At 39.6% G+C, this 21,014-nt stretch overlaps 1 protein-coding gene across 1 annotated transcript in view; it reads left to right on the forward strand.

Moving 5' to 3' along the window:
• Positions 1–389: 389 nt before the first annotated feature.
• The window catches only part of LOC123628623 (bone morphogenetic protein 15-like), a 35,652-nt gene continuing 15,027 nt past the window's right edge, over positions 390–21,014 (forward strand). Inside the window, exon 1 of the mRNA XM_045538469.1 lies at positions 390–419. The gene's annotated coding sequence lies outside the window, so the exon portion shown is untranslated. The remainder of the gene's footprint in view (positions 420–21,014) is intronic.

Consider the following 21,014-nt stretch of genomic DNA (forward strand, 5'->3'; position numbering starts at 1 on the left):
CTCATCCTTTGTCACCGTGCACAGACCACCCACTCTCCCAGACTAACTCCCCAAATGCAGAGACGGCTCTTCAGGCAGCACGGTGTAGTGCAGAAGCCTGTAAGACTTGGGCATCAGGCGCACCTGGCTTCAAATCCCGGCTCTGCTCTCATGAGCCATGTGACCTCGGGCAAGTACTTAGCCTTCCTGATTTGCAATTTCCTCATTTGTAAGATGGGGAAATAATAGCTTTCACTTGTCAAGGTTTTTCTGAGAATTAAATGAGACGATGTATAACATTGGTCTAAGCATGTAATAGGTGCTTTTATAATTACAATACCAGGTGTTGAGCTGTATTTTCTGTTTGTTCTTTTCAGTACTGACAATGTCCTGTGAAGGTGGAACCGAAGATTAAGGAAGACCAAAAATATAATGTTGAAGTAAGAACCACTAATATGCCCAACACATCACAAAGTCTCACTGCAAAAGTGAGACTTTTCTGGCAGACTATAATTGGCACCACCTTTTTCTTGCATGCATAACATCTGAACCAGTGTCCATTTGCTCTATTTGAGCAAAGAGGAGGATTCTGTAAACAGGACACTTTAGAACGAAGGCCAAAGTGTTGACTGTACAAATTTCAGAGCACATGGCTCTCAACATAGCTCTATAAACACCATCTCAGTCCAAGGGTATTCAGTGGATGCTCTTAAGAGAACAAATTGTTTTGCTCACCAACTCAATCCCAATTATGAAGAAAATTTTCAGCAATAAGGAAGCCTCTATAAGGAATCAGAGGCATTCTGTTATGGAGCTTTCTAGTATTCAGAGCTACCATGTATAGTTTCTCCCCTGGGAACTATGAAATCACCTGGCAGGCCTGGATCCTCTTGATCATACGACAGCTACAGTGGACCAGCAATCCTTATCTCAGGTGGGTATACCTCTGCCTATTTAGGCTGCTTCTGAGTCCCCAGGTAGCCCAGGGATAGGGTTACCTATGGTGCTATGCCACTGGCTCACACCTGCTCATGAGAGCTGATAGTTAAGTTTTTAGGAAGTTTGTAAGGAAGTTGTTAAACACAGCCATCATTCAATATTGAATTATATAAACTTACAATTAAGTAAAAGAAATAAATACTTATAATTTATTGATTGTTTTACTACATTTACTATTATCTATGTTTTTAAAGTTATTTATATCTTTTTTTATCTATATGGTGTAAATCCCTTATGATGGCATGCTATGGGCCGTCTCTTCTCAACTCTGCATTCACTGATGCTGCACTGGTACCTTGAACTGGCCATTGCTGGGAGTATTTATGAGAAGGAAAGTGGCAAATGCTACAAATTAAGGCACTTTTTCCCCCAGAGAGCTGATTGTTAAATATTTACCAGCATACCATTGGACTTACCTCCCTTACGTCTCTAGGGAATCTAATGGCCGTCATCTCAAGTGGAACACCAAGACCTCTCTGCATATCTCTACACCCAAAATGGTGTTTCCTTGTATACAGCCTTGTTATTGGCTGTTACTTCTTGCTGCCCTCTTCACATTCTCTGTCTCCCCCATCCACACCCTCCTCTGTCATTTCTGTCTCCTGTCTTTATAAAATTATCTTTTTTATATCTCTTCTTATTAGCAGCATATATTGGATTCATTTCTCTCCTTTAAGTTCTTAAGGCCGTGAGCTCCAAACTCCTTTAAATGCAAACAAGGAAAGAACTCTGTTTTCTACTGTAATTGAGTGGAGATACTCTGGCAACATGATCCATTCACTTATTCATACAGTCATACAAATGGTTTTATCCAGCATTTACTATGTGCCAGGCAGCTAATTACTGAGAATCCTGAGATAAAAATAAGAAATGCTCTGCTGTCGAGGACCCCACAGTCTAGAAGGGAGACAGGCAAGTACATATAGAATAATCAGATTTTACAATAAATGCTGAAATAGAGATATGTACAAAGTGTTACAGAAAGCGAGAGGAGATAAGCAACTAAATGTTCTGGAGAGAGTGGGGACTGGGGAAGTTTTCACAGAAAAAGGAATATTTAGATTGGGTATTGAATGATGCGTAGACATTCTTAAGACCAAAGAGGCATGGAAGGATGTTCTGAGGATGAGAAACAAGCCAAGCATTGCAGTTAAAACTTGTCAGACTTAAGAAAACTTGAGCAAATAAAGGAATTTAATGGAAGAGTTAATAAAGGCTTTCAGGGGAATAAAATGCAAACTAGAATATCTCTAGGGACCTAGGTACATAGGAAAAGATGCATGGACTTTTCAAGGTACTACAGTATGGCTGAAACAGGTCCAAGTATTTATGCCCTTGTGCTCAAGAGTCAAATTCCTGAGAGAGGGTGTGTTTCGCATACCTTGTATTAATTACATGCCTTGACTAGGGCTGGCCAGAGCACCTTGATTAACTTTACTGCCAAGACTGTACCCAATGGGAGAGGAGGAGTTCATTAGAAAGGAAAATCATGGTGTAGTTATCAAAAGAAATGGGACTAGATGCAGGCTGAGCAACAACAAAAGGTATCCAGCAGAGTGTCCTCTAATTCAAGTGGCATCTCTGGCTGTATCTGGGTCCCTTCCTAAGTTATAATTTGTGCTGATGAGCCTTCTTCCCATTGTTATAGCTTCTATCTGGCAATCTCTGCAATGAACTTGGCACCTGAGCTATAGTAACACTCTCTCTTCCTTGTCTTGTTGTAGCCCTAAGGGGTAGTAGGAAGGTTTCTACTATTGTCGTTCTCTGGGGTTGCCTCACTTTCTCCTGTTTGATCTTTCAGCTCTCCCAACTTATTCCCTCTATTAAATTTCATCTATTTGACATTTGATACAGGCCCTGTTTTCCTAACTGGTGTAGTTCCCAGTCCCTTTGCCAGGGTAATAACTGACAAAAATCAACACAGGGGGCCACTAGGCTCAGCAGAGCCCACATATCAAGGTTGCAAATAGGGCTATCCATTTGCATACCTGGACTTTAATCTTCGAACCTCTAGTGCTGAGCAAGATTGGCAGAGGAGGCTGAAAAATCACAGTTGTGTATCAAGGGCAAAAGGAGTAGCTATAAACTGTAACCAAACATTCACTAAGCTCATGTTTTATCCTAAAACTTCATGGGGGGTATTTTAAAAATGAGTTTTCCATTGACTTAGTTAATTATTATAGGCCTTTTCTTGTGACCTTGTCCCTTTTTGGAAAAAATGCTTTGCTGTTGTTGTTTTAGAGTAGAATCATGCTGTGTCTCAGCTCACAGCATGTGTGTGGGGTGTGGTATGTGGACACTTAGGGGACCACGTGAGTGCAGGGGGCTGGGTGTGCATGCCTTCAGGTCTGGTGACTCCAGTTTAGGCTCTCATCTCTGACTCCTACATAGGAGAACCCTGAGCCTAGACAGTGAAGCTGGAGGTTTCTCCTGTCTCGTCATGTCTAGTCATTCTCAAAGTCCCCAGAAAGAAAAACATACAACCTAATTGAAAATAGTATGCTTGCTATGCAAATGTAGCTTCAGAACAGATTCCCTAGGGTGCCTTCATTCTGTCCACTTATAAGCAGAACAATTATCCAAGATCCTCCTTGTTGGAAACTCAGGTACCTCCACTGCCCCAGAACATCATTTATTTGAGACTCATTTGAATTTCCTTCAACCTCTGAATTTGGGGTCTACAGCCTTTTGCATGGCTATTGAGACCAGTCACCCTGCTTCTGTAGAATGAGATTAAGCCAAGATCTGTGCCCAGCCACAGCCGGTCTGGCTAACTCAGACTTTGATTCATCTAGGTAAAAGTCCCCTGGTATAAGGGCTGTGGAGCCATCTAATGGTGAGTGGCCATGGCTACTCTGTTTGGGAGCAGTAGGAAAGGGAGACAGGAGCAGAGGTCAACTCATTACTGGATACCTGTTCTGGATTTCCCAAAGAATCCTGACATAGAGATGCCAGAGATTGTCACAAAGCCTCCAGCTATGCCCCCAGGAAAATGAGTCACATATTATAGGCCACATGGCATGTCTAGACCAGAGGTTCTCAAACGAGAGCTTGCATCAGAATGACCTCGAGGGCTTGTAGGAGATCTGCCCTCCCGCAGAAACATCAAAAAGTAAGCAAAAACTGTCAGAACCAACTTTGTCAGAACTCCGGAAGACAGCTGAGGGTTTACAGCAACCAAGTGAATGCTTAATTATGAAAAATGCAACTTCCAAATAGTAGGAAATCTTTGTGGCACTTTTACTTGCCTTTCCCTTACCATCTCGCCTGTGCATCAGTAGTCTTAGCCCACTTTCCCAGTGTAGGATCTTGGTGCCTGGTTCTAGAGAAAAGGAGACCTTATTTGCAAACTATCAGGTATGTCTATTCTAACCTGTCTGGGGACTACATGAAGGATGGATGCAAGGTGCTCATCTCTGTTTCACCTAACTCAGAACTCAGGCTGGAAAAGCATTTGTCATTGCTTGAAAACCTTGCAAGTTGTACTAACAACCCACAGATGTCTGCACCAAAAGATAACTTTCAAAATTTACAATAGATTGCCTGAGGCCTGGGAACAAAAGCTGGGGAGAGTTTCTTTGAGAAATTAGGACATTCAAAAGCATCATACATACTGGGGAATTTAGAAGGCCACGTGCATGCCTAGTGCAAGACACATGCTCAGAAAAGAGCTGAGATAGCCCTAAGCGTTCACCTTGGGCTGATCGCTAGCCAGCGTGCAAAGACTGGGAGAGGTGTCTCTTTGTTTGTTCACTGTAAGCTATGGACATTCAAGGAAATCTCTGTGAAAACACTAGTAGTTGAATACAAGCTAAGGAGCAGACACTTCAGTGAATGCACACAACATACCAAAACTAACAGAACGCAGCAAAGACTGTGCCCAGAGAGAAATTTATAGCTGTAAATGCTTATATTTAAAAAGAAGAGATATCTCAAATCAATAACCTAACTTTATACCTTGAGGAGCCAGAAAAAGAAGAGCAAACTAAAATAAAAGGTAGCAGAAGGAAGGAAATGACAGAGACTAGGCTGGGGAAAAATAGAGAACAGAAAAACAAAGTAGAGAATCAATGAAACAAAAAGTTGGTTCTTTGAAAAGATCAGCAAAATTAACAGGCTTTCAGCTATTCTGACAAAGAGAAAAAGAGAGAAGGCACAAATAACTAAAATAAAAAATGAAAGTGGGGACATTACTACCAATCTTACAGCAATAAAAGGATTATAAAAGACTACTATTAACAATTGTACACCAAATTATTGGATAACCTAGATGAAATGGATAAATTACTCAAAACACACAAACTACCTAAACTGACTCAAGAAGTAGAAAATCTTAACAAATCTATAAAAAGTAAAGAGATTGAATCAGTAATCAAAAACCTCTCTACAAAGAAAGTCCAGTCCGCATGGCTTCAATAGTGAATTCTACCACATATTTTTTTTAAAAACCAATCCTTCTCTTCTAATAAATAAAAGAGGGAATGCCTCCTAACTCATTCTATGAATCCAGTGCTACCCTGATACCAAAGCTGGACAAGACACCAAAAGAAAATAACAAGCTAATATCTCTTATAAATATTGAAGCAAAAATCCTTAATAAAATACTAGCAAACTGAATCCAATAGCATATTTAAAGCATTATACATCATGATCAGGTAAGATTTACTCCAGGAATGCAAGAGTGGTTTAACATAAGAAAATCAATCAATGTCATACACCACATTAATAGATTGGGGAAAAAATCCACATGCTCATCATCATTGAAGCAGAGCCTATTTGGCAAAATCCAACACCTTTTCATGAAAAAAGCACTCAGAAAACTAGGAATAGAAGAGAACTTCCTCAACATGATTCTGGGCATTTAGGAAAAACCATAGCTAATACTAGACTTAGTGGTGCAATACTGAGAGCTTTCCCCTTCAGATTAGGAACAAGACAAGGATGCCTACTCTCACCACTGCTGTTCAACATTGTACTGAAAGTTCTAGCCAGAGCGATTAAATAAGAAATAGAAATAAAAGGCATCCAAACTGAAAAGAAAGAAGGAAAACTATCTCTGCTTGCAGATAATATGATACAACATATATATAATGCCAAAGAAACCAGAAGAAAGGTAATAGAGTTAAGTAAATAATTTAGCAAAGTAGCTATGTAAGATCAACACACAAAAACAGTTGTTTCTATATACCTGCAATGAACAATCTGAAAGATAAACTAAGAAAATGAAATTAAATTCCATTTAGTAACATCTAAGGGAATAAAATACCTAGGAACAACTTTAACCTAGCAGGTGAAAGACTTGTATTCTGAAAATTACAAAATATTGCTGAAAGAAATTAAACATCTAAATAAAAACCATCCCACGTTCATGGGTAAGAAGACTTAATATTGTTACGATGTCAATGCCACTCAAGGGCACCTGCAGATTCAACACAATCCCTATCAAAATTCCAGTAGCCTTTTTTATTTGTTATGTTTTTGCAGAAATGGAAAAGCATATCCTCAAATTTGTATGGAAATGTGAGGGGCCCTAAATAGCCAAAACAATCTTCTAAAAGAAGAACAAAGTTGGAGGTCCCATACTCCAAATTTCAAATCTTACTAAAAGCCTGCCGTAATCAAAACAGTGTGACACTGGCATAAGGAGAGAAATACAGATCAATGGAATAGAATTGAAAGTTCAGAAATAAACCCATACATCTATGCCCAGTTGAATTTTGACAAGGGTGTCCAGCCCATTTCGATGGGGAAAGAATGGTCTCTTCAACAAATGGTGCTGGGACAACTGGATTTCTACATGCAAAAAAGTGACTTTGGATTCCCTACATATACAAAACTATATACATATACAAAAACTAACTGAAAGTTGATCCATGACTTAAATATAAAGGTAAAAATCATAAAACTCTTAAAAGAAGACATAGGGGTAAATTTTCATGATCTTGGATTTGGCAATGGATTCTTAGTTATGACACCAAAAGCACGAGTAACAAAAGAAAAAAAATAGCCTAATTGGATTTTATTAAAATTTAAAATGTTTTTGCATAAAAGGATATTATTAAGAAATTGAAAAGATAACTTACAGGATGAGAGAAAATATTTGAAAATCATATATCTGATAAGTGTTTAAAATCCAGAATATATAAAGAACCTCTACAACTCAACAACATAAAGGGAAGCAACCCAATTAAAAAGTGTGAGAAGGACTTCAAAATATAAAAAATATGTGGTGTATGTACACAATGGAATATTATTTAGCCACAAAAAGAAGGAAATTTTGTCATTTTGCAGAAACATAGATGGATCTGGAGGACATTATTTTAAGTGATATAAACTAGGCACAGAAAGACAAATATTGCATTTTCACACTCATATATGGGACCTAAAAAATTGATCTCATGGAGGTAGTGAATAGAATGGTGGCTACTAGAGATTGGTAAGGGTGGTGGGAAGGGGTAATGAAAAGGTGTTGGTGAAGGGGTAATTCTGTTAAATAGAAGGAAAAAGTTCTAGGATTCAATAGTGCATTAGGGCAACTATAGTTAACAATAATTTATTATATTTCAGAATAGCTAGAAGTTTTCAAATGTTCCCAACATAAAGCATTGATAAATGTTTCAGGTGAATCATGTCCCGATTACCCTGATTTGATCATTATATGTTATATGCTTGTATCAAAATGTAACATGTACTCCATGAATATGTACAATTATTATGTATCAATAAAAAATTTTGTAAAAAAGACATTCCCTCAAAGAAGATATACAAATAAACATATGAGGCTGGGTGTGGTGGGTCATGCCTATAATCCTAGCACTCTGGGAGGCTGAGGCCGGTGGATCACTTGAGGTCAGGAGTTTGAGGTTGCAGTGAGCTATGATGATGCCACTGCACTCTTGCACTCTAGCCATGCAAAAAAGAAAAAAAGTGTTTAATGCAATTGCAATTAGAGGAATGCAAGTGAACATCACAATGAGATACTGCTTTACACCTACTAGGATGGCTATAATTGAAGAAAATGGAAAATAATAAGAGTAGGCAAGGATGTGGAGAAGTTGGAATCCACATAAATTTCTGGAGGGAATGTAAATAGGTTCAGTTACTGTGGAAAATAGTTTGGCAATTACTCAAAAACCTAAACATAAAATTACTATATGACCCAGTAATTCTATTTCTAGATATATCTCCAAAAGAATTGAAAACAAGTTTCTAGTAGATACTTGAACACCACTGTTCACTGCAGCATTATTCAGAACAGTCAAAAGGTGGAAGCAACCCTAGTGTCTATGAACATATGAATGAATAATCAAAATGTGGTATGTATATGATAGAATAGTATTCAGCCATGAAAAAGGAATGAAGTTCTGAGACATGCTACAACATAGGTGCACACTGACAACACTATGCTAAGTGAAATATGCTGGACACAAAAGGACAAATATTTTATGATTCCACTTATATGAAATATCTAGAAGAGGCAAGTTTACAAAGACAGAAAATAGATTAGTAGTTACCAGCATCTAAGGAGAGGGAGGCAATGGGGAGTTATTGCCTAATGCTTACTGAGTTTCTGTTTGGGTTGATAAGAAAGTTTTGGAAATAGATAGCAGTGACGGTTACACAACATAGTGAATGTAATTAATGCTACTGGATTGTGCACTTAAAATGGTTAAACTTGCTAATTTTATGCTATACGTGTTTGACCACAAGAAAAAAGGGCAGGGAGGAGGGGGTTGAAATGGATAAGAAACAAGTGACAACAATAAAAATAACTTCCCAGTTGCAAAACAAACCCCAAAACTCGAAAATGCAAAGTAATCTATTATGACAGACAGCAGGTCATGGTTGCCTTCAAAGGTAGACATTACAAAGGGGGCATGAGGAAATTTTGGGGGATAATGAATATAAGTGTTATATCGATTGTGATAATGGTATTCACACACATGCACACACACATATAGTCATCCCTTGTTATCCATGGGGCATTGGTCCTAGGAACCCTCACTGATACCCAAATCCATGAATGCTCAAGTCCTTTAATATAAAATGGTGCAGTATTTGCATATAACCTACACACATCCTTCTATATACTTTAATCATCCCTAGATTACTTATAATACCTAAGAAATGTGAATGTTATGTAAATAGTTGTTATACTGTACTTTTAAATTTTTGTATTATTTTTACTGTTGTATTTTTATTTTTAACTTAATTTTTTTTGGATATTTTCGATTTGAAGTTGGTTGTGCCCTTGGATGCAGAACTGCAGGCACAGAGGGCCAACTGTATATACGTATGTGTATATATGTCAAAATTAGTAAATTGTACATTTTTAATATGTTCAGTTTATATGCCAATTATACCTCAACAGAGCATTTTTGTAAATTAAAACTTATTAAGAACCAGTTTTATTAAAGACTGGGTCTACATAATCAACAAGATAGAACAAGGTAGAACTTGTCTCTGCTGTCATGGAGCTCATATCCTAATAAGGGGAGATAGGCTTTAATCGAATAATCAAGTAATAACACAAACCCAATTATAAATTGGGATATGTTCTAGAAAGAAAAACTATGAGGGGCTCTGAAAGCATATTAATGTGGGACCTATTCCAGTCTGGAACTGATTAGAGAAGGCTTTCCTAAGAAAATGACCTTTGAATTGAGGGTTGATGGATGAATAGGCATTAATTATAGGTGGATTAATGGAGATGAAGAGATGGGGAGGGGGCATATTTTCAGTACAGGAAACAGTTTATGCAAAGGCCCTGAGGTATGAAAGAGCTTGGCATGTTTGAAGAACTGAAGGAAGACCAGTGTCACTAAGTCATAGGCATTGAAAGAGAGAGAGTGGTAAGAGAAAAGTCTGGAAAGGTAGGCAGGCTTAGATTATGCAGTATTTTATAAACCATATTGAAGATTTAGGTCTTTATATTAAGAAAAGTGTGAAGCCATTGAATGGTTTTAAACAAGGGTAATGTGATCAGATGTAAATTTTGAAAAGAACACTCTGGCTGGTATGTGAAGAATGAACTGTAGGACAAGAGTAGAGTCAAAGAAACCAATCAGGGAGGTCCTGAAATGAATGGTAGAGGCAAGAGATTACAGTGGCTTCATCCAGGGCGGAGGTAGTGGAGTTGGCAGGAGTAGATAGATTAGAGATATTTTTAAATTTTTTTTATTTCAGCATATTACGGGGGTACAAATGTTTAGGTTACGTATATTGCCTTTGGCCCAGCTGAGTCAGAGTTTCAAGGGTGTCCATCCCCCAGATGGTGCACACCGCACCCATTAGTTGTGCACATACCCATCCCCTCTACCACTTGCCCGACACACGATGAAGGTTATTACTATATGTGCACTTAAGTGTTGATTAGTTAAAGCCAGTTTGAGTGAGTACATGTGGTGCTTGCTTTTCCATTCTTGGGATACTTCACTTAGGAGAATGGGCTCCAGCTCTGTCCAGGATAATGCAAGAGGTGCTAGATCACCATTGATTTTTGTGGCTGAATAGAACTCCATGGTATACATATACCGCATTTTATTAATCCACTCATGTATTGATGGGCACTTGGACTGTTTTCACATCTTTGCAATTGTGAATTGTGCTGCGATAAACATTTGAGTGCAGATGTCTTTTTTATAGAATGTCTTTTGTTCTTTTGGGTAGATGCCCAGTAATGGGATTTCTGGATGAAATGGTAGATCTACTTGTAACTCTTCGAGGTATCTCCACATTGCTTTCCACAGAGGTTGCACTAGTTTGCAGTCCCACCAGCAGTGTATGAGTGTTCTCTCTCCACATCTATGCCAACATTTATTGTTTTGGTACTTTTTGATAAAGGCCATTCTCACTGGAGATAAGTGATATCTCATTGTGGTTTTGAATTGCATTTCCCAGATGATTAGAGATGTTGAGCATTTTTTTTCATATGTTTGTTGGCCAGTAGTCTATCTGCTTTTAAAAAGTTTCTGTTCATTTCCTTTGCCCAGCTAGGTGACAATAGGTCGTGGAAGTGCGCAGCTTGTTGAGAGAGTCCCCAGGCTGGAGAAGGGTGCTGCCCGACACTGTAGCGCACGCACCACAGCATCTGGGTTGTGGACCCCCAAAATGGCGACCACCCACCAATAGAGTGCTAGCACCGGGGGCGACTGTTCAAGAGTTGGCAGATGCCGGATTGGGGAGCTGAGTCATCAGGACATCCTTTGTCTCTTTTGTGTCACCCTTCTGCAATCTCGCCCCTGTTTGGCAGATCTTGCTATTTCTGACCTGTCCTGAGCCACCCTAATTGCCTGCAGCAGTTTCCAGGGTAGAGTCCCCTTTTCAGTGTTCATCTCTGTTGTTCTGGTACCACTGACCGCTAGAGGCAAGTTACCTGTCTCCTAACTTCCTCGAGTGGTAGCTCAGACCAGTCCTTTCCCCAGCCACTCCTGCTGCAATTTTGCACCGACTTCAGGCAGGTCCCTGTCTGAATGGGTGTGGAGGTCAGTGGGGAAGCAGGGCATTCTCCAGTGGGTCAGATCATACTGCGCTTGCTGGCCAGGTGGATGCAGCCGTCCCACACTCTATTCTCTATTGTTTATCTCTCACTCTCCAGAATTCACAATCCTATCTCCTATGCACCTTTTTTGTTTCCTGTGTTGTGTGTTCCATGGTGTTTCTCTGCAGTTTGACAACGGTGTTCTTGCAAGGGAGCGATCCATTGGTGCGTAGCACACCGCATTCTTCACCACTTTCTCTGGGAGCAGGGAGCCAGGAGGTCACCTTTACTCCACCATTTTTCCTCCTCCTATTTTGGAACTTTTTGATAGAGGCCATTCTCACTGGAGTTAGGTGATATCTCATTGTAGTTTTGATTTGTATTTCCCTAATGATTCGAGATGTTGAGCACTTTTTTATATGTTTGCTAGCTATTAGTCTGTTTTCTTTCAAAAAGTTTCTGTTCATTTCCTTTGCCCATTTATTGATGGGGTTGTTTGATTTTTTCTTATTGATTTTCTTAAGTTCTATATAGATTCTTATTATCAGCCCTTTCTTGGATACGTAGAAAGCAAATATTTTCTCCCATTCTGTAGGTTGTCTATTTGCTCTAATGATAGTTTCCTTGGCTGTGAAGAAACCTTTTTAATTTGATCAGGTCCCATTTGTTTATTTTTGTTGCTGCTGCGATTGCTTTGGAGGTCTTCTTCATAAATTCTTTACCTAGGCCGATGTCTAAAAGAGTCTTCCCCACATTTTCTTCCAGAATGTTTAAGGGTTCACGCCTAAGGTTTAAGTCTGTTATTGAACATGAGTTGATTTTTGTGATAGATGAGAGGTGGGGATCCAGTTTCAATCTTCTACATGTGGATATCCAGTTTTCCCAGCACCACTTATTGAATAGAGATTCTTTTCCCCAATGTTTACTTTTCTCTGCTTTGTCAAAGATTAGATGACAATATGAGGATGGCTTTATATCTGGGATGTCCGTCCTATTCCAAAGTTCTATATCTCTGTTCTTGTGCTAGTACTGTGCTGTTTTGGTTACTATAGCATTGTAGTAAAGATTGAAGGCTGGCAGACTGATGGCTCCCAATTTGTTCTTTTTGCTTAAGATTGCTTTGGCTATCCGAGATATTCTCTGGTTCCGGAAGAAGCGTAGAATTATTTTTTCTAAATCCGTAAAGAATGATGGTGGAATATTGATAGGGATTGCATTAATTCTGTAGATCACTTTAGGTAGAATGGGCATTTTAACAATATTGATTCTACCAATCCATGAGCATGGTAGGGATTTTCATCTGTGCACATCATCTACAATTTCTTTTCTCAGTGTTTCCTAGTTCTCCCTATAAATATCTCTCACCTCCTTCATTAAGTATATTCCTAAATATTTAATTTTCTTCGATGCTATTCTGAAAGGTGTTGTGTCTTTGATCTGATTTTGGGCTTGACCGCTATTGGCATAAATGAATGCTACTGACTTCTGTGCGCTAACTTTGTATCCTGAGACTTTACTGAATTTGTTTATCAATTCCAAGAGTCTCTTGGCTGAATCCTTGGGATTTTCTAGGTGTAACAGCATATCATCAGCAAACAGTGAAAGTTTGACCACTTCTGCCCCCATTCAGACATGCTTAATTCCCTTCTCTAATCTGATTGCTCTGCTAAGGACTTCCAGCATTATGTTGAATAGAAGTGGATTTAGTGGGCAACCTTCTCTGGTTGCAGTTCTAAGTGGGAAGGTTTTCAATTTTTCCCCATTCAATATGATATTGGCTGTGGGTTTACCATATATGGCCTTAATAATTTTAAGAAATATCCCATCTATGCCTATTTTGTTAAGGGTTTTTAATCATAAAAGTGTGCTGGATTTTATCAAATGCTTTTTCTTCATCTATTGAGAGAATCATATGGTCTTTGTTCTTGCTTTTATTTATGTCGTGAATTACATTTATACATTTGCGTATGTTTAACAAGACTTGCATCTCTGGGACAAAGCCCACCTGGTTGTGGTGAATCTTTTTTTTTTTTTTTTTTTTTTTTTGATGTGCTGTTGGATTCGGGTTGCTAAAATTTTGTTGAGGATTTTTGCATCTATATTCCTGAGGGATATTGGCCTGTAGTTTTCTTTGTTTGCTACATCCTTTCCTGGCTTTGGTATTAAGGTGATATTGGCTTCATAGAATAAGTTGAAGAGGATACCATCCTTCTCAATGTTTTGGAATAATTACTGCAGTATATGTATGAGTTCTTCTTTGTATGTTTGGTAAAATTCAGGTGTGAACTCACCTGGTCCGTGACTTCTTTTTGGAAGATTTTTTATTGCTTTTTGCACTTGATACCGGTCTGTTCAGGAGTTCTAGTTCCTCCGGATTCAGCTTAGGGAGGTTGTGTGTTTCAAAGAATTTGTCCATTTCCTGCACATTTTGTAGCTTTGGGGCATATAGATTTTTATAGTATCCAAAGATAATGTTTTGTATTTCCATCATGTCTGTAATGACCTCTCCTTTTTCTTTTCTGATGGAGTTTATTAAAGTCCTTTCCCTTCTAGTTCTTGTCAATCTATCAAGAGGTCTATCAATTTTATCTTTTAAAAAAACCAGCTTTTGGGTTTATTGAGCTTCTGTATAGTTCTTTTGTTCTCAATTTCATTTAGTTCTGCTTCATCTTAGTTATTTGCTTTATTCTGCTAGATTTAGAATTAATTTGCTCTTCCTTTTCCAGTTCCTTGAGATGGCTTACTAGCTTATTGATTTGTGAGCTTTCTGTCTTTCGGATGTGAGCATTTAAGGCCATTAGTTTTCCTCTCAGGAATGCATCTGCTGTATCCCACAGGTTTTGATAGCTTGTGTTCCCATTATTATTTAATTCAAAGAATTTTTTGATCTCCATCTGAATCTCTTGCTTCACCCAGCAGTCATTCAGCAATAGATTGTTTAATTTTCATGACTTTGTGAAGCGGTGAGTGTTTACTTTGGAATTGATCTCTAGTTTCATAGCCCTATGGTCTGAGAAGATACATGGTACAATTTCTAACTTTTTAAATTTGTTCAGATCTGATTTGTGGCCTAGGATGTGGTCAATTCTGGCGAAAGTTCCTTGAGCCAATAAGAAGTATGTATATCAGGATTTATTTGGGTGGAATGTTCTGTAGATGTCTGTTAGACCCATGTGTTCTAGAGCTCTGTTTGAGTCCATTATTTCCTTGCTTATTTTTTGTTTGGAGGATCTGTCCATTTGAGACTGTGGGGTGTTGAAATTCCCCGCTACTATGGCAATACTGTTTATCATGATATCTAGTTCATAAAGGGTTTGCTTTATATATCTGGATGCTCCTGTGTTGGGTGAATATATATTAAGAACTGTTAAGTCTTCTTGTTGGATTTTTCCTTTCACCATTATATAGTGACCATCTTTGTTTTCCTTTACTTTTGCCATTTTAAAATTTATGCTGTCTGAAATCAGAATCACTACCACCACTCTCTTTTGGTTTCCATTTGCCTAAAAGTTTGTTTTCCAACCCTTGAGCTTGAGTCTGAAAGCATCTTTATGGGTTAGATGTGTTTCCTGGAGACAGCAGAGGCTTGGCTTATAATTTTTTATGCACTCAGCCAGTCTATGTCTCTTCAATGGACAATTCAAGCCATTCACATTTATTGAGAGGATTGGTATCTCGGGTAGATTTCCATTCACCTTATCGGGTGAGTTCTTATTGGTTTGTTTTACCTCTCACACCATTGTGAAATCTGGGTTTTGGACTTTAACTCTTGAGTGTTTTTAATTTGGTGGGTGTCTATTGTGCTGTTCAGTGGACAACGCAAGTCTGAGTACTTCCTGCAGAGCAGGTCTGGTCTTCGCAAATTCCATCAGTGATTGTTTGTCTGGGACAGCCTTTATTTCTCCCTCGTAGATGAAGCTCAGTTTTTTCATGTAACGAATTCTAGGTTGGCCATTATTCTGTTTAAGAAGATTGAGGATGGGCCCCCAGTCCCTTCTGGCTTGTAGGGTTTCATTTGAAAAGTCTGCACTTAGTCTGATAGGTTTTCCTTTGGAGGTTATCTGTTGTTTTCATCTTACTGTGTGAAGGATTTCCTCTTTCATGTTTACTTTGGGCAGTCTGATAATTATGTGGTGTGGTGTTTGACTCTTCACGTTGAGTCTCCCAGGAGTTCTGTGTGCTTCTCTTATCTGGATATCTAGGTTTGTGGCCAGGCCAGGCCTGTTTTCCTCCAGTATTCCAAGAAATAGATTTTCCAGCCCTTGTGTATTTTCTTCTTCTCTCTCCAGGATGCTTATAATTCTTATATTTGGTTTCTTTTCATAATCCCACATTCTTGTATGTTCTGCTCTTGTCTCTTGCTTCTGTGTTCTTTTTCTTCATCTGATTTGTTTAGCACATACGCATCATCTTTAAGCCCTGAGATTCTCTCCTTTGCATGATCTATTCTAGTTTTAAGGCTTTCCACTGTGTTTTGAAGGTCCTCGAATGCCCCCTTCATTTCCAAGATTTCTGTTTGGTTTTTTCATGATATTTCAATTTCTTTAGAGAATTTTTTCATTTCTTTCCTGTATTGTTCTCATGGTTTCTTTGTGTTGCATTTCTATTTTCTCTTCAATTCCATTGAGTTTCCTTACAACCCATTTTTGGAATTCTTCCTTTGTCTATTATATCATTTCATTTAAATGAGTATTGATTTTGAGGGTTTCATGATTTCTGTTGGGGTTGACTTTTCTCTCTGCTCTTTCGTATTCCCTGTGTTCTTTCTCTGGTTCTTTCTCATCAGGGTAATTGATTGAGAACTCAGAGTGCTAGGACTGTTCTGTGCCCTTAACTTCAAGCCCCCAGTGGATGTTCCTTAACAGTGGTCGGAGGAGGTGCGCTGGTTTGTATTGCCTTAGAGGTATTTTGGCAAGTTGGGTTACCTCTGACCTGTTGTCTTCACCTCTTGCCAGTGAAGATTAGTGAGTTTGGTCCCCCAGCTTAAGTTCCCATGTGGTGAATCACACCCATGTGTGTATCTCCACTGCGTTCTAATAGCTTGAGATGGAGGGCACTGTGTTGAGCTATGGGGTTACCCTCTCTGTCATTGGTTGTAGATTGCATGCAGGAGCCATTTACAGAGGTAATCTGATGCCTCTGTATTGGTTTCTGGTACTTAGGTGAGGAATACTAATGCCCCAACCTTCAGGAAGGATCTTGCCACTCCTGAGGATTACTTAGACCCTATTCCCCTTAAAGAGGTGGTGGGAGCAAGGCAGATCGCAGCTACTGCCTACCAGCCTGGGTGTGTGTGCTTCTGTGGTTGCTTGATCTGTGGCTAGGGGGAGTCACTAATATGTTATCCAGGGTTCTTCCACCACACTTTGGAGGCTTCTCCTGATGGGAGAGGTTACTTGGTGCACCTGCTGTGGCATCTAGCCAGGATTTTCCTTCCCTGATGGTGAACCCCACTGTTGGCAGCCACGCGGACGTGGAGAGCTGGCCCGAGTTATGATCCTACTAGATGACCTAAGCCAGTCTGACGGGCCGAATTACTGGGCTGTCAACTATTGATCTTCACCAAGGCCCTGCAGATTCATGCCAGCTGCACAGGGAAAGTGGCTTTTCTTGCCTCTGCCTACCTCCAGGGGTGAAGCCGACCACTTTTGGAGCAAAAGTCGCCGTGCTAGGGGGAGCGGTGATGCCCAAGACTGCCCAGCGCCCCAGCACCTGATAATCGCACAGTGGTAGCCTCCCACGACTGGGGAAGCACTCAAAATTCGCCCATGGAAACAGGCCCGGATAGCTGACAACAGGTGGTGGAAGGGCGGAGCCTAATTGTCCGAAGTCCCGTGCTGTAGGAAGGGTGTCGTCGGAAATCGTGGCGCACCACAGCGTCTGGGTTGTGGACCCCCAATATGGTGGCCACCCTCCTGCAGAGTGCCTGCCAGCGCTGGGGGCGACTGTTAGGAATTGGCGGATGCTGCATCGGGGAGCTGAGTCAACAGGACGCCTGTTGTCTCTTGTGTGTCGCTCTCCTGCAATCCCACACCTGTCCTGTCCGGCAAAAGGTCTTGCTCTTTCTGACCCGTCCTGAGCCAGTCTAATCCTCCGCAGCGGCTTGTAGGGTAGAGCCCCCTTTTCAGTGTTCCCCTCTGTTATTCTGGTCTCGCTGACCGCCGGAGGCGGAGGCGAGGTGTGTGTCTCCTAAGTCCTTCCAGCAGTCGCTCGGAACAGTCCCTGCCCCTCCCAGTGCAGTCCTAGCACAGAGCACCCCGAGTTCAACATGCTTCCAGCTATTGTCCCCTCTCCACAGAGCCCAACATCTCCGGCTGCGAGTTTGCACCGACTTCAGGGAGGTCCCTGTCTGAGTGGGTATGGAGGACAGTGGGGAAGCAGGACGTTCTCCTGTGGGGCAAATCCCACTGCACTTGCTGGCCGGGTGGGTGCAGCCATCCCACACTCTATTCTGTATTGTTTATCTTGCACTCTCCAAACTTCAGGATCCTACCTCCCATTCACCTTTTTGTTGTTGTTGTTGTTTCTTTGTTCTGTGTCTCACGCTGTTTATCTGCATTTTCACAATGCTGCCCTTAGGGGAGGGCAGTCCACTGGTGCATAGCAGTCTGAGTTCTTCACCTCTTTCTCTGGGAGCAGAGAGCCAGGAGGTCACCATTTTTGACTCTGCCATTTTTTTGTCCCTCCAAGAATAAGACTCTTGCTTTTCAAAATATTTGAATTAACAGTTTGGGTAAGTAAAAGACTATAATTTTATAGTAACCACTGGTTCTGTTTCTCGATGACAAGTGTTTTATGACAAACAATTTATGACTGCCTACTACTTAGGTTTTCTCTAAAATTTAAAGTTACTAAAAATAAAAATTCTAGTCAACACCTGTGATTCTATATATCAAGTATACCAAAGAATATGATATGTTTTTAATAAGAAAAATTCTAAAAAAGGCATGAAATGTGTTCTTATTTAAAAATTATGTATCTATAATTTTGTCTAATTCAGAGGTTATTTAAAGGTTGATTGATATATAAATTTAAGAAGAAAATTAAAACAAGATAGAAAGGAACTAGTGAAGTAAGGGAAAGATGTAATAAGGTAATGAGTATAGAAATAGAATACATCTTGTTAAGGAAAACAGAAAGGAGAATAATACCGTATGAGAAAGGATCTTGTATGAAAATTTTTTGTCCTAAAATAACTGGTTATTTAAGAAAAGAGAAATTTATGACAAAACAGAAAGCTTAAGTATGTTGTAGATCAGTCGTCCTGAACATTTTTGGCTCCTGGAACTGGTTTCATGGAAGACAATTTTTTCACAGACGGGGGTGGTGGGTGACAGGTGGGAGTATAGGGGGAGGTAGAGCTCAGGCGGTGAAGTGTGGCCCTGTTTTCCTAACAGGCCACGGACTGGGACCGGGTCACGGCTGGGGGCCGGGGACCACAACGGTAGATAATCTGTGCAAGTCAGTATAAGGTTCTTAGAAAGGAAGTTATGAAAGAATTTTGTATGTGATCAAGTTACTTATAATTAAAACAGAGAATGTTTGGCTAAAACAACGTTTTCTTAAAATACCAATTTGTTTATAATGAAATTACATGCCATATTAGTTTTAATTCTATAAGCTGTTTCCTTTTCTAATTAAAAATTTCTCAGACTTATATCTTAAAAGTTCAACTTCTTTCTATTTCTTACTGATTTCAGCTTTTTCTGCCATTAAAAAGGCTGGGATGGTAACTCTCACCTTCAAATTTTGTCAGCTCCTGTAATTTCTTCTCCTTCTGTTTCTAAGCCTGCTGTTATGGCCTGATGCTAGAATGTTTTATCTCAAAGGTTTAAGAAAAAAAAATGTTTTCCTCCAATGTAACTTAATAATAAACTCTTGACATTTCTTGATATGTCTAAATTATTTAATATTGTCATAAAATTTCATATGCTCTAAGAGGCATTTGTTCCCCTATTCAAGATGCTGGTTTTTCTTATTTACATTCCTCTATGATATATCATACACTCATGACCCTGGATACATTCTTCCTGCGTCTGATTAATTCAAGTGCCCTTTTCATCAGGTTTAACTTCCAAGTTATCTAAATGGGCTTCCCATAAAGAACAAACAAACAAAGCAATTGCACTACAGAAGGGTTTTTTTTGTTTGTTTATTTTGTTTTTGATTTTGTTTTTGTTTTTACCGTTTTGGTAACTGGCCTGAAAGAAAGATTTTGTGCTTTATCAAGATAATTTCTGTGTTGTCTTTATTAGTTTTTTGAGTAACTAGAAAAACTAAACTTTAAGGGTTAAGGTTTACACCCATATAACTTCCTACATTACCTTTAAAGTCTTCTGATGACTATCCCCCTCGGTTAAATAAATGACCATCCCAACCATAAAGAATTTCCTGCTTCCCATAGACTTAGAACTTCCTGAGTATAACATTTTTCAGTTATGGGGTTTATGCAAAAGGAGATGTGACAAGGAATTTATCATCCACCTTAGGACAAATTACTAAAGAGACTAAAATGGTGACACAACAAAAGTCTCTAACTTCCTTAGCTTAAATGGTTAACAATGCTTATGTTTTATATAACAAATTGCTACAAGTGTGCAAGTAAACCCAAGAATATAGCAGATTAACACTTATAGATAAATTGATTTTGTAGCCTTGCCTTTGACGTTTTGGTTTTCGTTCTTATGTTGCATAGAAGGTTTTTAAGCGTTGATGAGTGCCTGTCCACCTCCAGTCACATCTGGCTTATGTCATTGAATTGCCTGTAAGCCCTTTTGGCTTTTAAGTCTTGTTGGCCACAAAGGTCCCACCAAGGGCCTAGATAGACCAGGGCAGGTAGCCACACCATGCTGGCAACGACGGGACAAAATAAGAGTTTGGCCATTGCTGCTGCCTCTGGCAGATCTTGGCCAAAAGCGGGGGAATTGTGAACTAAACATATTGAGCCGTCCCCAGCTGACTGAATGGACCTCTTTCCGTAACTTAAAACATTCCAAACCTTTAGAGAAAGCTTCATTTCTTTAACCGATTACAAATCAGAGTCTCTAAACCCACCTATAACCTATAAGCCCCCACTTGGAGATGTCCCACCTTTGTGGGCCAAACCAATGTACACCTTCCACGTATTGATTTATGACTTTCTGTGTAATACCTGTGTCCCTGAAATGTATAAAACCAAACCATAACCCCACCACAGTGAGTCTACTTGCTCAAGACTTCTTGGGTGTGGCTCCGGGCCTTGATCCTCAAACTTGGCTCAGAATAAACTTCCTTAAGTTATTTTACAAGTTTCACTTTTCCATGGACATGTTTGTGCTGGGTTGCAAATGTATTTATTTTTGTGATTGAGACAAAAATGTCTGAAAGCTCTACTGCTCTAGCAATAGCATTGCTGAGTTGTACGTCTTTAATGTTATGAGACGCGAGAAATGACCACCTAAAGACCGAATTGAGCCAAATTAGGAGTCTTTATTAGCTGGCCAGCAACTACTCCTGTGCTGCAGAGAGCAGCCCTGAGCCTTTGAAATGGAAAGCTTTTATCGAGGGTGAAAAATCA

This window comes from Lemur catta, chromosome X (assembly GCF_020740605.2).
Source record: "Lemur catta isolate mLemCat1 chromosome X, mLemCat1.pri, whole genome shotgun sequence".
Lineage (NCBI taxonomy): Eukaryota > Metazoa > Chordata > Mammalia > Primates > Lemuridae > Lemur > Lemur catta.